Raw genomic sequence first — 17,560 nt, 5'->3', positions numbered from 1 at the left:
AATTCTGATTGGATCTCAGGGAAAAGTCACAATTTGACATCTTTATTATTGGGCACATCCTTTGTCAGTCAGGTGGCGTAGCAGACTGAGGTTTGGCTAATGATTGCCGTTTGGTTGGTCTCCCTAACAATGTAAACAAAAAAGGTGGTTCCCCAGTTTCATTGGCAGGAAGGAGTCAAGTCATACAAACAGAAGCCGGGAGGCTGTTTGCTACTGTATGTACTGTATAAAATACTGTCAGTAATAAATGTAATCTGAGGTTGTTGCCTTACGCATTATAAACATACAATATGAACAGTTATTTAACACATGCCATTGCAACTCCCACTGTGAGCCAATAGGTGTGCGCCTGCTGTTGTAGACAATTAACTCAGACTAGCTTTTGTATACGTCATTTTTTTTTTTTTTTTACCTCATAACTGATACATATTTGAAACGGTCGTTTTGCAGATGTGTTTGCAAATTTTGAATATACTTTAATTCATAACTTGTTCCAAGATTTTTAATAATGGAATGACGAAAAAAATAAAGCAGGGTGAACATTTATTATTTTTTACAGTAATAGTTGTAGGCATACATGCCAACCAACCGTCCCTATATGGTCTGGACAGTCCCGATTGCCTAGTAAATGTCCCGCGTCCCGATGCATAGGAAGAAAGTCCCGATATTTACCCATAGGAAAAAAAAATAATTTATTCTGCACAGTAGAGTTAGTGAAAACCACGTGCGGCTGACACATCTGCTGATCACTAACTTATACAAAGGTAAGAACGCTTCATTATGTATATTTTTACTGCGATGGTGGTCGTGTGGTGTTGAGTTGGGGGGGATACGTCTATTATATGATAATGAGTGTTTTTTTGCGTATGACTGCTCCCTTGTGTATAACGGCATAAAAGAGACTGTTGACACTTTTTCCTTTCACCGCCTGAGAGAGAGAGAGAGGTCTACAAACAGATAAGTGACACATACTGTTAATTGTTCGCGTGTGTTTATCACCTAATGCGATTGTTTTTACGTGTTTTAGTAAAAATGACTGCACGTATTGTGCACTCAGCCGTGGTTGTTAGGTAGTCCCTCAGCGGCCTTGTAAGCCACGCGAAGCAGGCAGCTCTCCTGCTCCTTCCCCGGGATCGAACGCCTTAAGCCGGCTATTTGTGCTGTCTCGTAAGCTGTTGAAGCGTAAAATACTTTTTTTATTATTATTATTAAAAAATATATTAAAATAACGGTAACTGTTTGATTACTGTTTTGTGTGAGAAGAAATTGTTTTCTCTGTTGTATTTTCTGTCTTTTTCCACAGAAATACCACTAGGCAGCTGGGCTCAGATGTCCAGCATTGACAGACATATGCGCGCTGGGTCAATCTGCTTGCAGCTTTTCCCACAGTGTCTCTATACCACATTAAGATCTGCTTGCAGAGTTAGTGTGAAGACTGTTAGCGCTCTAGCAGTAGGCTTTCCTCCCTCCTTCTTCAGCCCAGAAAGAGAGAGCTGTATCCTCTCATGAGAGTTCTGTGCCTAGGGAAAGTAGGAGAATATCACGTAGGAGACCCCCTCCCCTTCTCCAGTTTCCCCTCCTAAGAAGAGGAGGAGAAAGAGCCATCGGTCTTATAGATCGGAGAGCTCTGAGCAGCTGGATAAGCTCTGGGAGGCGGTCTCCCAACAGGGAAGCATGTGAGCGGAGGTCGCACTGCTACACCTGCTCCCTCTGAGTAGTACACGCAGAATGGCAGCAAGAAGATCTGCTGTCTATCGCTGCTTCTGAGGAGGCAGTTGATCAGAAGTTCCCCTCTGAGGAGGGTGACTCAGATGGCGCAACACCAGTAGCGCATGTGTCATTATCAGCAGAGCTTTTGCCGCAGATTAACAGGGCCACGGACGTTTTGAATGTTCCATGGCCTGTAGATGACAAGCGGTTACACTCAATTTTTGAGGATGATCCCGCTCCCTCTCAGGTGTCTCCTCCGGTACACCTGAATTTCCTCTTTGAGGTGCATTCATCCTGGGGTCTCCCGGCTACAGCACCTGCTGCTTCACGTTCTTTGGAACGCTGTACAGCTCGCATGAGGCAGAAAAACTTGGCTTGACTGATTTTCCACCAGTGGATGCCACTATTGCATCATTGGTGCAAGCCCCAAAGCTAGCACTTTTAAACAAAGACGCTACCTGCCCGAATAAACAATGCAGGTACCTGGTGTTTTTGCTGCACGGGTAGGTTATTATAAAAGCATCTTGGTGGCTTACTAGAGCTGTTTGTTGAAGTCGCTTTCACAGAGTCACAGACTCACACCACAGCAGCTCGAGGAACTGCAGCTGGAGAATAAGAACCTGCTTCAGATATCAAAATTCAACAGACAGGCAATGGGTAGGAACCATGGGAAAGCTCTGTCCAAACAGAGGCTATCAAGGTGGATTACAGAGACGGTTCAGACTGCATATGAACGAGCCAACTTGCCCCCTCCAGAAAAGCTCACTGCCATTTTACCAGGGGCATGGCAGCGTTGTGGGCTTTATTCCAGGGCGCAGCTGTCAGAGACATTTGTGATGCAGTGGTGTGGGCTAGGCCCCACACTTTTATGCAGTTCTATCGGCTGAATGCCATGGATCCACAAAACCCTGGGTTTGGAACAAGAGTGTTAAGGGCGGCCTCGAGCTCGACCCTTACAGCATAAAATTGGAGGTGAGTTTCCCCTCAATTTTTTAGCCCTGTTACTTGTACTGGGTTCCTCATAGTAATGCGCAAGGTGGCCTTGGCCGAGCCTTGTAAGTTTTCACTTGGTCTGCAGTTTTCCTTGCGACAGCTTTGGTTTTTCTAACCATTAGGTAATGGTTACATTTCGTACTTGAAGCGGAACGTTAGGTTATTATCATAACCCTGGTTCCCTGAAATAGAAATGTAACCATTAACCTTCAAGGTCGCTGTGTCTTATTGCAGCAGTCTTGAGGGAAAAATGATGACATTTGAGTGTCCGCAGTCCCTTTTATGCCCTCTGGGGCGGGCGCGACTGCGTCACTGGCACTACGTGCAGCTTTGGAATATCTATTCAGGTTAGACAGTATCAAAGGATTAATACCCATGAGGTAATGGTTATATTTCTATTTCAGGGAACCTAACACGTTCTATTGAACGGCATGCATGCCGAGAGCACTTCGTAACGTTAGCTAACATTCTGAGGAGCTTACTCGGTGGCCGTTTCAAAATGGCTGAGGTACAATACCAGTGTGTGACTGGTGTAATTTCCCCACATATTGGGCTCTTTGACCAACATATCTCTGTGCATCCTTTTTCGTAAAAAAAAAAAAAAATCTGATAACTTGTTGAAATTAACAATAGTTAATTATTTAACTATTTTTTCCTTTTAAACAAAGTGAATCTGCAGCATTGCATGCAACATTCGAAATACTGAGCTTGTTGTTGTTTGTTTGGTCGGCTTTGCATTAAGGAATATTTTCTTAACTGCATTCAAAAAGAACAATAAAGGATGAATAGCGCTGTGTTAAAGGTGAACTATATGTAACGCTGTTTTTTATTTTATTTTATAGTTTTGCTATTTCTGCGAGATTAGGCTTCACAGTGTATCTCAGCTGAAAAAGCACAGTTGGCTACACCGAAAACTTTAACCCTTTTCCTCCGTGGCAGAAAGGAGACGTTAGACAGAGAATAAGAGAACTTTACTAAAATTAGGTACTTTTGCAGTGTTACATTACTATCGAACCAAGAGCACATTAAAAACAAAATGATATATGTACTATAAAACTTGAATCATATTGGAGAGAAAAAAACAAACAGTAGTACTGAGCAAAGGCAGATGCAGGAGCCCATGGAAATGCAGAAGGTTGCAAAACAAAGAAACTAACTGCTAAAGTCATTCACAAATGTATTTAAAGAATCGTTGAAGAAATAATTTCTTTGGAAAGTTTTTATTTATTTGATTTGCTGTATAAAATGTTACTGGGTTGAATAATTGTTGAAAAAGTAAATTGTTCTATTTTTGGAAAGTTTTTTATTTTTTTTAATTTTTTTATTTTGCTGTACAACAATACTTACAATAGAAAAATCTTAAATGCCAGTGTAAACTGAACTGTAACCACCTGTAAATAAAGCCTGCAATATGTACAGTGTTTGAATTCACTGCTGCTAAAGCCATGGTGTTGGCTCTCGATGCAAGTGCAAGAGAATGAATGAAATTTGGTTATAAATTTACCTTCCGACCTACGAGGTTGCTGTGTAAAGGGAACAGAGTGCCCCGGACTGGATGGTCTGACAATTCATTCCAAGGGTTAGGTGAAAGTCGGCCATCTAGAAAGGGGGTGGAGCTACGGTACAACAAGTCATTGCCCCAGAGGGAAAGCAATGTGGCAACCGCGGATTGGAGGAGAAACGGTTGCACTTGCTAACCAAGGGGGCATGACTGACGGTACAAAAGGGGACGTGGCTAGGTGATCTGTTCCTTTTGTTGTGGTTAAGCTGAAACCAAGAAAGGAGAACTGTGATTTAACCGTGAGTGTTTTTGTTTGTCATGTCTAAAAATCTACTTGTTTGTTCATATTAGACAGCTAACACGATCCGGAACTGTCGCTTAAAGCCAGCACAAAACCTGGACAACACTTCACTATTGTGCATGAATGAATTGTATTTGACGAGCACTTTAGCACTCACTCTGTACTTGTGATCATGTGTGTGTCTTTGTGTGTGTTCTACTGTGTTTATTCATTCAAACTGTGTATTATTATTTTGTTTAGACAGTGTAATGCTTGGGATTATTCTTTGTGGTCACCAGACCAGGGTTATAAATAAACATATTGTTCGAACCATGAACTTTGTTGTCTGCCTTCTGTTTCATAATCACATCACCACTTCACCTGCACACTGCAAACCACTTTGCCAGAAGCCATTAAACAGCAGATTTTCTGCACAATATATCTTAATTTCATCCAAAAACGGTGATAGTTCTCTCTCCGTAACGCAATGTTCAATAAGAGCTAACTTACGTCACATATCGCCACAGGCAGAGCGCTCAGCCTATTGAACAGAGCTCTGGTTACAAGCCCTTGTCTTTAACCACTCGACCACGCAGCCTCATATGTTGTTATTTATTTATTTTATTATTTTTTTTTATCTTTTCCTGCAGTGATTTAGAGTACAAATCTCAAAACCCCAGTGTACTAGAGTGGACATTTTGAAAAGAGCTTTGAAACAGACTTAAAAGTTATAAGTGTAAAAGGTTGTCAGGGTGTTAACAATGAAAAGAAAAATGACAGGTACGTTATTTAATCAGTTATAGCAACACGTGGGGTCGTGTGATGCTATATTTTTCGGATTAAATATACAGTATGTTCTGGCTGGGAAAAGCATCTGACAATTCCACAATTATACTGTTTATGTTTCACCCCGTATTAGCGTATAATAATAATGTGTAGTACAGTATTGATACAGTATAATACTTAACTATGGTAAAACAACAACAACAACAAATAATAATAATAATAATAATAATAATAATAATAATAATAATAATAACAACAAACTACTAAAGAAAATAATCTTATCCATTTAGGCTGACTTTCATAAAGTATGACTTATCACCACTAGAGGTCGCCACAAATCAATAATTAAAATTAGCCTGCCGAGTTGGTTTGAGGATGTGAACCAATGAACCAAACTCAGCCAGGGATGACCATAGCTTTCCAAAGGTACTTGGTTTGATTGTGACGACAAAACCATTGCATAAAAAGGAAACTATTGTATAAAAGATTTTTACTGTATGTATAATTTTTTTTATCTTTTTTCTGTTGTGGTAGGAAATGTAATGTGCAATTTATGGAATGGTGGTGAAAAGAGAAAGGCATGAGTCTGGGAAGGCCAGAGCCTTTACCAGTGTACTTGAGTCTGGAAAGAAGGCCTGTGCACCCGCCCACCACATCATGTGCATCAGACGTGTTACATGACATTATTACAGTATCCAAATTGTCTCTTTTTTAGTGTATACTGTACAGAAGGAGGCAGTTTTTGTTTTATATAAAATGACTAATATTTGTTACATTTGTGGTTTCTGTATGAACTGACTGTTCTTCCTTCTTATCTGATTGGATAGGGGCCAGGCATCACTCATCATGCATGCTATTGTAATTAATAAGAAGTCATGACTGTGTCTGAATAAACTTGAAACCATACTGATTGCTAGTTTTATGGTTTTGATTGCTTATGTTAAAAAACTAAACAAATGTAATTTCCCTCACTGTTGTATTTATTTATTTTGCACATTTTACTGACAGTGAGCTCATTCATTTAACTTACGAGTTATAGAAATAATGTTTGTCTGTTTCAATGGATTAAATTCAATTTGACAAAACTGTTCCAGACTGACAACACCAATTCTTGAGCATGAAACTTTATTTTATTCATCAAAACAGAAAAAAAATCTCATGAATGTGAAGCTTTATTTAAGGATCCACTGGGTGTAGGTTGTTGAAGAAGCCAACAACAGTTTAAAACAGTTTCATGAATATAAATCTTTATTTTATTCACAAAAACAAACTTCCTTAAATAACTCATGAGTTAAAGCATTGTGACTATGATATTTCTGCTTGCCACTTATCAAGAGCAGTTTGCAGCTCGTCCAGAAAGTCTTTCCATCCCATGAGAAAGAAGCATTGATTTCAGAGCAACCCCCCCCCCCCCAGCCAATGAGTGGCACCCTGCTAGGCAACCAACAGCAGTATTGTACAGAAAAATGAAACTTGTGATTCAAATTGTTTTTTGTTCAGAGAACAGTGCATTTTTTAACTGATATCAAACAAGTAATTTCTTTGATTGTTTGACGATATACTCCATCATGCACTGGATTGCATCATTCCAGACCTTCAGTTTTATTGATTTATTAATTTCATAATCCACAAAGAGAAATTATATTAATGTGAACAGCAGTTTTTCATGCTTTCCCATGCTTATTTTATTTTTTTTAAATTTAGTCGTTTCCAATTATTTTTATTATTTTTCTCCCAATTTGGAATGGCCAATTATTTTTAGTCTCAGCTCACCGCTACCATCCCTGTGCTGACTCGGCAGGGTGAAGACGAACACACGCTGTTCTCCGAAGCGTGCGCCGTCAGCCGACCGCTTTTTTTCACACTGCGGACTCACCATGCAGCCACCCAAGAGCTACAACGTCGGAGGACAATGCAGCTCTTGGGCAGCTTACAGGCAAGCCTGCAGGCGCCCGGCTAGACTACAGGGGTCGCTGGTGTGCGGTGAGCCGAGGACACCCTGGCTGACCTAACCATCCCTCCCCTAAGGCGGTGCTCGGCCAATTGAGCGCTGCCCCCTAGAAGCTCCAGTCCTCGGTCGGCAAACGAATAGCCTGGACTCGAACTTGTGACGTCCAGACTATAGGGCGCATCCTGCACTCCACACGGAGCGCCTTTACTGGATGCGCCACTCGGGAGCCCTACCGTGCTTATTCTATGCATCATGTACTGTGGTTTTAGTCACCATGCAGCATGTAAAGAGTTTTATTGGCTCCTGTGAGTCATTCTGATATCTGATTCAGAGCTTTGCTACAGTACAGTAGATGCCATGCTGGCAAGAAATAAGTTTCCTCACCAAACTAAAACTCTTAAGAACTTAAACCATCCCCCATCCCTATAGGCGTGAACTTTTCCTGCAAAATGCTGTATTACAAAAGAATATGCTTTATTACAAAATCGAAGCATACGTGGCTAAACCTCCTAAACCCAACTGCAAATCTGTTTTTGTCCTAAATTTAAAAGCCTGTCTTATTTTTTGTATAACTAGCATTGTTTTTTACAAATGTTAGGAACATGTCTTTGTGAATTCTGTAAAATATTTTTAAAATAACTTGGGTAAAGCTTTTTTTTTTTTTTTTTAAGTCGGCCCAGTTTCCAAAAATCTAAATTAATTTTATATATAAAAGATACATTGGTGTTCCACATGCACACTGTGTTCAGGTCTTCTGAAGTAGGTGACAGGCGGCAGTAACTCCACCAAATTTTTTAGGTTCCTCATTAAAAATATGGGGACCCTGGCTTTACTGTACACTGATCGTGTCCGTCTGTCACACAAACTGCCTTGATCTTCACCAAACTTTTACCATACACTCCTAACCTGCTACAGACGTTTTGGATTTTATTTGGGTATAATATGATACATTTTAGATTTTATATGAATGTTTTTTTTAACCAAGACATGCTGCACTCATTCAGTTTCTTACCTTAGCATTCCAAAAGCATTACATCATCACTAACCGTTTCCTCCTAATGCATGTGCACAAAACAAACAGTAGAGAGAGGTCTGAAGTTAAGTTGGGGTCTACAGTAAACCTTGTTTTTTATACAGGTAACACATATACCAGATTACTTCCCACGGTAAAGAAAAAGACAGTTTAAGCTAGTTAAGGGCAGTTTGATTTTTGTTTCCAACTCATAATACCAAAACAACATGCAACATCACTGTCGTCAACGTTTAGCCTTTCGTTGGGATTGCCCAACATGATTGCAGCGTTATAACAGGTTATGATCATATTTGCAACACTAAATAACTAAAACACATAATTAACTGGTATTTTTAATGGATATTCTGCTTTGTTTGAAATTTTATTTGAATCTTCATGGTAGGTGATTGTGACAGGGTGGCTGTGCGGTGACGTCAGGTCAGAAGCAGGAAGGGAAACTGACACCAAGCAGTACTGCAGTTCAAAATAAACGACGCGGCTCGCCGTTTTATTTTTAAATAACAAAAATAAATAAAAAGTTCAAATAGAAAAAAAAAACTGTGCTCGCAGAGCAAAATAAATATTTTAAATAAAACAAATCACGAACACAAAATAAAACCCAGGTCAGGCTAAGCAATAGCCTTCACTGACCGTACAAGTCTAATTTTTAAGTTTCGTTATCTCTCTCCTCGCTCTCTCTGCTCTCAGTCCTAATACACCTACCACGAGTGCAGAGAGCTGCAGGTTTATATATCGTGGCCGAGGGGTTTAACTAGCTGGCAATTATTCTATTACCCCTCGGCCACAATCTGCACGAGTTTTCTAAATTACTGTGGATGGGGCTACCCATCCACACTACTAAACAATACAAACAATGTGGCTACGCCTTCTAAATACATTTCTAAATAAATAAAATAACAAAACACCCGGCGCTTTGCCGTCATATAAATATAAACACAATAATAAATCATAAAACAAAACAAATACAAAATAACACACTGCACAGGGGCGGAGGGGGAAACCCTGTTCTAAAAATAAATATGTGATATGCTGCTTTTTTGCTTGATTCATCTGTTGTCATTAAATTGATTGTATTCAAGGTTTATGTAGTCGAGAATTACCTAGTCACATTTTGAAACCTGTAGTCTTTATTATCATTATTATTATTATTATTATTATTATTATTACAGACCCCTGTATGATGTACTAAGCCCCTTTCACACTGGCGCTCCTACCCGGGTCCCAACCCTGGTTCTGGCTACCCGTGTCACAATCCCGCATACCCAGCTCGTATCCTGGTCAATCCTGGTCGGTAGCGACCCACCTCAGGATGTGGGTCAACACGCTTTGACACGGGTCGAGCGAGAAAAAAAACATGATGGTCGTTCATAAGCAGACAAAGTAACAAACAGCCACGCCTCCGTGAAGGTTTCACTCCCACAAGGAGCATTTCTGTTTATTCTGTTAGCCATATTTCTAGTGCCTGATACACACCATGAACCCGATTGCAGCACGGATGAAGAAACATTTGCTCCAATCAACATTTGAGTTGACGATTCATCTTGAAAGCCTGAACAGATGAAAGGGTGGTCACGTGAACGTACTTGCTTTTGTCAACCAGGTCGACCCTGCTCCTTCAAAAAGCAATGTGTTATCACTGAGCTGACCCGCATGACTCTGGGTCACGACCCGGTTAGAGCATGCCAGTGTGAAAGGGGCTCTTGTAAATGGCCATTTTGTCCCAAGATACCAGCTTTGTATAATAGATTTTCAGATCTTCAGATTTTCAGTCTCTATTATAAATGTGCAGCATGAACAGTATTTCAAATGCGCTATTTGGACATATAAATAGCATGATTAGTGTGTGTAGAAACTCCACTAAGAATACGTTGGATACATTTAAAAGGCACGTTTTTACTTGCAAGCAGACGCGTGATTGACAGCAGTGACATAGATGGTATGACTGGTCTAATGTCACAGGGCAGCTCAGATGGTGCAGACACTCACAGGGCTAGTAGCATTGATACAATTCACGGTGGATCTGATTCTAGACCAGAGCTAGACCATTTAAATACATAGATTTGTAATATAGAAATGAAGTTAAAACATGACTGCAATGCACAGATTTAGTTTAAATTGAATTACATTTATAACATTTTAAAAAATGCTTCATATTAATTATGTATATTCACATTACCTGCTTTTTCAGTGGCAAATGCATTAATCCAATGTTGTATAATAACATTCTTTACAAGTTATTAATGTGTAAAAACCCTGTGGCAGGATGGCTAATGTGGTGATGTGTGTGACGTCAGGTTCCAGGAAAGCAGTACACCAAAGGCAGGAATGCGGGGCAAAACACTGCGTGGCTGCAGTGTTTTTTATTAAACAAAATAAAGACTTTTCAAAAACACAAAATAAAATGGCACAAGGGCCAAAAAAAGAGCTACAATACAGGAAATAAACAGAACAAATACCTCAACAAAACAAAGGTAGCAGTCATTTTCTCACAATGCTGTCTATCTCCTTCTAGTAATGATGGGTACAAAGCCTCAACCGCTTCGACTCGTCTCGAACCATTAGAAGCAAACAGTGTGAATCAAAGGTTCAATTGGTTCGCATGAAGCAATACATCACGTGACACAAACGCTAACAGTTCTACGGATCCTCTGAAGCTGCAGACGCTCGGGGTATTCAGTCACGCACGCTCACGGAGTAAAATCTTGCTGACGGTGTCGTAGGTGCACTATCGAAACGTTTTGATGGTATATTTACAAAAGACACAAACCACTAATACAACGCTTTACTTCGAATCAATAATGCTTCGTTGACGTAGGTTAGAACTGGAAGGAAGAATATACTGTTTGTCAAATTACATTTTAAAATAATTTCAATTAATCTTTGTTAAATTAATATATATATATACATTTTTTTTTTTAATAAAAATATATATGGATGTATATGTAGAATCTTTGCATTCAAGTATGTTTTACTGAAATGTAATAAAATAAACATTATTATTATGTTATGTTTCTATATATTATGCACTTTAAAAAACACTTTTTTTTTTTAAATGTCCAATAGACTTTAATTGACTTGGGGTTACGCTTCAGGTATGTTGTATGCTTAAAAATAATCTAGCCATCCGAGAGACACTGATGAGACACTGAACTAATGACCCATTAATGCTATGCCTAATACTAGAATGCCTATGAGTTTTGGAGAGGGGCTTCAACTGATTCAACTACGTTAGTGCAGAGCTTCAAATCATTCACAAGGTTCAATGCTTCATTGAGGCTTCAAATCATACACAGGGTTCATTGCCTCATGAGGCTTCAAATCGCTCACAGGAGCTCATTGAGGCTTCGGATCAGTCACATGATTCAGTGATTCACTACTTCAGGTGATTCAAATGACCACTGCTTCCATGTAAAGCAAGCAAATGATGTAACCCGCCTCGAACCATCTGAAGCAAACAATGTTCCGCATGAAGCAACACATCACGTGATCTGACTGAACCAGAATCAATACAATGCTTCGTTGAAATATAGCCTAGATTACTCCTGGAAGGAAGCATTTATTATTTCTCTTTTTTTCAATTCGTTTATTTAAAAAAATATCAGCAAATATGATTCTTTTAGTTTTGCATTTTGGAAAATGTAATTATTATTATTTTTTAAAATCTAAAACAAGTTCTCTACACGCACCCTGTCACATACCCCTAAGAAATACTACTAAACATATTGCCTAAAAGGTATAATTATAATTTTGTAAGACAAATAAATGCCCTTTAAAACTTGCTATAATACAGTGGCGGTGGCTTGCCATGGGTTCAGCGGGAAGAAAGGAAACACTTCTAAAGATTCCTTTGGCGCTGGAAAGGCTGTTTATTGTAGAATTGGAATGGTGCTTATGTTCCGTTGCTTTACCTCGAAAATGGTCTTCACCTCTTGCTGCTGTTACTCTCTCAACATCCTTTCCTGTCAGCATGCAGGTTGCAGCTTATATACGGTCCGCAGGCGGCAAAGAGCGGACCTGTTTGAACCAGGTTGCAACAGCAACAAGTCCCATTCAGCGGGTCTGCGAGACCATACATTTAAAAATGATGCCTATGCATTTTTTTGCAGTACAATCTGTCTCGGTGCCAGTCCCTCCTGACAGTTGTGGCACAGTGACATATGTGTTTTTAGGGGTAGGCTGTAGCGTAATAATAATAATACTTAAAAAAGGTCATTCAATTTAAAATCACAGTCTAGCTTGGAATGAATTTTTCCAATGAAAAGTTTTGATATTTTTTTTTAATCCTAAAAGCTAAAGTCAGTGGAGTGCAAAACTTAAATCCAACATGGCCAACAGATAGGAACTGTAGTCGAATTTGGTGCATAAAAAAAGCATTTTTAAAATGTTTTAAAACTTTTTCTAAAAAAAACGTTTTTGCCCACCCTAGTGCAGTACCAGTTTTTACCAATGTCAAGAAGTTTACATAGTATTTTAAAGTCTATACTGTCTGATAGTGAAGGGACGAGACTGTGTGTATGTGTGCAAACCAGTGCAGCTTGGAGTTGATGCAAACCAAGAAAAAAAAGAACAACAGAAAGTATTGAAGAAAATAAACAATTTATTTGTTTAAAAGAAACCCAGTTGCAGTTCAATCTTCATCCGGAATTAGTCATCCTTATCAAGGATTACAAATAAATATAAAAACAACAGCTCCCGTTTGCTGCAACAATCCAAATGGTTGTACTTCCCTGATAGTTACCTGAGGGGGAAACTGTACTTTTATGTGTGTGGACCTGCAACAAAGAGAGATTCACAGTGAACACGGACTGGGCGGTTCACTGTGTGGAAACTGATAAAAAATTGTTTTACTCCCATTCTACTGAACAGGGGCGACTCGTGGCTTGAAAAACTGGTGCCCCCACGCCCCCCAGAAAAACGAACTAACGAAGCGAAACCTTGCTCAAACCCGATGCCCGATTTTAACAATTTTTATGTAAGTAAGCTAGCTTTCTAACATTACCAGATCTTTCATCACAAACAGTTGTACGCCAGATTGTCACAATCAAGAGAGCTGCAAACAACAGGGTCTCTTATTGACAGACAGCTGCACCTGCACTAACCTGAGCATTTGAAATGGAAGTATCCTCACACTCTCGTGCTGTTAATAACATTCTGAACTACAGAAGAGTCAGGTTCGGTTTCTGTTTCTCTGGTGTTTGTGGTTTAGCTTTTTAGTTGTAGAAAAACTCTAAACGTAGCTGTCTTTTTGCCATTTTAACAGGGCTACATCAAATTCACTCTGTTTTTAGCACATATTTTCGCTGACTGAAAAGTGAAAGTCTCACACGAGAACAAATACAACGGTGAAGGGTCTTAGACACTCTTTGGTTTTGTTATTAAGGTTTGAAAGATTGAAATAAACTGCACACTTACATATTCAATACCCACTTATGAAAAACATAAAAAAATATATTTTTATTTTTAAATAATAAACCCTGGCAGCAGTGGTGTAGCCAGGATGTTTTTTTGGGAGGGGACGGAAATGATAACTTTTTTAATGTGAGTAATCACAGTAGTGCAATTGGCAACCTGATTTCTTATTCATGCATTGACGTTTTATTTTCAAAAAATAAAGCACAATCTTTTTTTTTTTTTTTTTTTACCAAATACACTGTTGTGCAAAATAGTTTAAAAAAAAACATTCAGTTTAGAACACTTCCAATTAAAAACAAAAAAGGAAATGCAAAGCAAAGGACTTGAACTTTTAGCATGCGCATCAGAATTCAATTTCACATTATGATAATAAACAAAAATAACTATATATAATTTCATTCGTACTTATGTTTGTTCATTTTTGTTAACTAACATTTTGTGTTCAAAGCAAAGCAAACCATTTTATTTAATCTCACAAATCATAACTGAGTTAATTACTGTTTGACTAGCGCAGGACTCCGGTGGTAGCTGCTATCTTGTTGTCTTCAAACAGTTTTCTGCCGTTTAGACAAATTAGGGCGACCAAAACAAATAGCTTATTTTTTAATTATTTCTTCCTTTCCCCTACCGCTGTCAGGCCATACTTCACATCTCTCACTCAGTGTTACGCCACGTTGCATGTCCGCTTGGACTGTAAAGTGTAAAAGCTGTGTGCATTGTCCAATCAGAAGAGTTCAAGGTTGAACCTCTCACGAATGACAGTAAATAGCCCAATCACAAACAGAAAATTTGAAGTGTATTGAGGCCACAAAAAAAAAAACAACTTTTCAGCACTTTTTTTTTCCCTGTAACGCAGTGGCTAAGCCACTGCCTGGCAGAAATCTGGGGAGGCACGTGACCAGGCGTGCCCCCCTACACTTCGCCACGGCTACTGAAACAACATTGTCTTATGCTCGCAGAAAAAAAACTTTGCCTCCTAGTGGATCTTTTCAATTCAACACATCAGAAATAAATATTCACTGGCTTTTGCATGTTTCAATTAAATCAATGTTCTCATCTTAACATAGTGTGTAGTTCAAAGTTATAAATGGGACTACTTTTGTGGTCCCTTTATTGGTGTAATGATATTTAATAAAAAAAATTTTAAAAAAAAAACAACTATTTTTTGTGCCCTGAAAATTACTTCTGCCTTTTTTTCCACTGTTTGACCTGGATTATAAATGCAATAAGGCCCTTCAGGGTGTCCGTATACATTGAATATACTGACTTCTTGAGTCGTCCGTATATTCAAAATATACGGACACCCTGTTGGGCCTTATTGCATACTTAAACTTATGATGACTTTTCAATTTTCAATTTGTATTAACACTAGATATGCCACGGTTATACTCATAGCTAAAACCGCCGCCAGCAGGCATTATGACGGTTACATTTTAAACAACAACAATATTAAAATGAAAGACAAACTACGAAACTCAAAAGTTTTATTCAAAAAATCGACTTAATATCAAACATCTGCACAGCCGAAACACCGTATTTAAATGAACAATTAAACATGCGTGTGTGTCACTCGGTATAGCACAGAATCCAGGTTGAGCTGCTGCAGCCTGCTGCTTTGCAGTTTTCTGATCAAAAACATGTTTCTGCTGAAGCGCTGTGGGTAGCTTCAAGATGAAATCTCTCCTCCTGATATTTTCCCTGGTGCATTCCTTGTACTAAACGAAAGAATTGATGGCTGCCATGTCCAGTAGAGATAACAGATGTATATAAAAATAAAATAAAATATTGTAGGCTATATTCAAAATAAAAACATGTATTAAAGGCAATCAAAATGACTGCTCTGGGATTATAACTTCTTTTTAATTGTTTGCAATCCTGCCTTTCAAACGCCATCAGGGTTTTAATACATGTATTTAGGAAAAGTCAAGAACGGACAACCGCGTATCTCACACACGCAGAGTAATTTAAATTTTAAAAATTTAAACCGTCAAATGACTGCCGTGGCAGTTTTAGTGTTAATGCCCTCTGTCTAGAAGTAAGTTTGCCTAACACGGAGGAGAGCTTGCAAATGATTATAGTCAAGTGCTGTGTGTGTGTGTGTGTGTGTGTGTGTGTGTATATTATATTAAATAGCCATCATGTAGTTTTTCAGGGTTTTACAATCTACAACTGTGTATGTTTCGTTCCCCCACCCAGATCAATCCAACAAACCTCAAAAGCTTGCTTAGAAACAAACATATAAAAACAGAATGTGTTGCAGCTCACACACATAAAAAGTGTTCATGAAATCATGAAATGTTCTGAAGTTGGTATTTTCCACTAGAACACAAGGCTCTTGAAATCTTTTATAGATTAAACTTTTATTATATAATAAAATGTTAGTAATATATTCTAATAGGTTGCTGAAAGATGTTTTAAAAGATAAAAGGAAACATCTGGATTCTCATTGCTTAAAGGCAGGTAAATAGTGGGACCACATCTGTGAAATCTTCAGAGATCAAACTGATTGCAGACGGCTAATAAACAAGGCTGAGGAACTTTCTTCAATTATCTCTGAGTGGCAGGTTCTAAATAATTACCCCAAAACAACAATTATATCCAATTATAAACATATTTGCTTTTATAGCTGCCCTGAAAAGCAAACAGATGACACCGGAGTGAGGTTGTTAACATTAAGAAGACTAATTTTCTACACGTTTTCATAAAAAAAACTTTACGATAACTTTGTGGTGTATTTCCTGTCTAGTTAACGGATGTGTGTTGCAGTTTTGCTTTCAATATGTTCCTCTGTTGACTTTCATGATAAACTTTGCTGCTGCGTGTTCAGAACTTACATTTGGTGGACGAGATGTACAGAGCGCCTATGAAAGCTTTTAACTCTGCTGTAGTCCTCCTTGTGTGATTTGTTACACTTGTTCCTTTCCCTGTTCTAGCATGCACAAATTTCAGATTACTTCAGTAGGAAGCTGTGTGAGGAATAATAAAGCATTTCATCTCCAACATAAAGCCATCCTTTAATCCTCTTGTCTTTACATGTTCATTGTTTTTCTGCCTTTACTGAAACTAACACAATACAACACTATTATTGGAATTATTTTAATTATTGTAGAGTATAGATCAATTTAATAAACCCCAATATTATTTGTAATGTAGAATTTTTTTTTTCTGTTAACTATAGGATTTTGTATTAATGTGCTAATATTCAGTATTCACAGTTTTTTTTTTGAAAAAATTTCACAAAAAAGCTATTAAGTAGATTTTTTACTGATTTACACCCAAATTGTTCTCCCTGAAATTACTGAAATATTAAAAGAAATCCAAGATTTTAATTTATGCAAATAATGAATTGGTTCTGTTTAACATACTGCAGTAATGATACACTTAAACTTCTTTACACAGTCACTCAGATAGTTGTTAGCATTCACAGCGATAAGGAGCAGGGGAGCTAAATATCAGCCTAGATATTTAACCTGGCAAATTTGGAAATAATTTCCAAATATATATATATTAAAATAAATAAGTAATATCTGTTTGACACCATTTGTGGATACACATTCATCCATTTTCAAAATCTGTTTTGCCAGACAGTTTTGAAGTTTTCAAACATTAACAGAGCTGACCCCATATGTTGCTGTATTGTGGGAATATAGTGGGTTTAGTGTTTCTTTAAAAAGTAGATTAAACCCAATAGTTGTTTCTTGAGTTGCGTGATTCCAGATATTGTAGTTCCATTAAGAAAGTAGGAGCTATTAATCATGTTGGCAAATTCAAAGATCATCACAATTATAAAGATACAGATTTGAATGGTAATATATGGGAGTCCATTTCGAAGGCACTGGATAAGTCTGGTATGCATGGTTTATTGCCATATATGTTGAAATACCATCAGAGAAG

General features: G+C 38.2%; 1 long non-coding RNA gene across 1 annotated transcript in view; it reads left to right on the top strand.

The window, feature by feature from the left end:
* Positions 1-435: 435 nt before the first annotated feature.
* The window catches only part of LOC131737751 (uncharacterized), a 33,350-nt gene continuing 16,225 nt past the window's right edge, over positions 436-17,560 (top strand). The window contains exon 1 of the long non-coding RNA XR_009329345.1: positions 436-764. This is a non-coding gene — a long non-coding RNA (uncharacterized LOC131737751). The remainder of the gene's footprint in view (positions 765-17,560) is intronic.

Source organism: Acipenser ruthenus, chromosome 1 (genome assembly GCF_902713425.1).
Source record: "Acipenser ruthenus chromosome 1, fAciRut3.2 maternal haplotype, whole genome shotgun sequence".
Classification (NCBI taxonomy): Eukaryota; Metazoa; Chordata; class Actinopteri; order Acipenseriformes; family Acipenseridae; genus Acipenser; species Acipenser ruthenus.
This window is presented reverse-complemented; position numbering and strand designations above follow the sequence as displayed.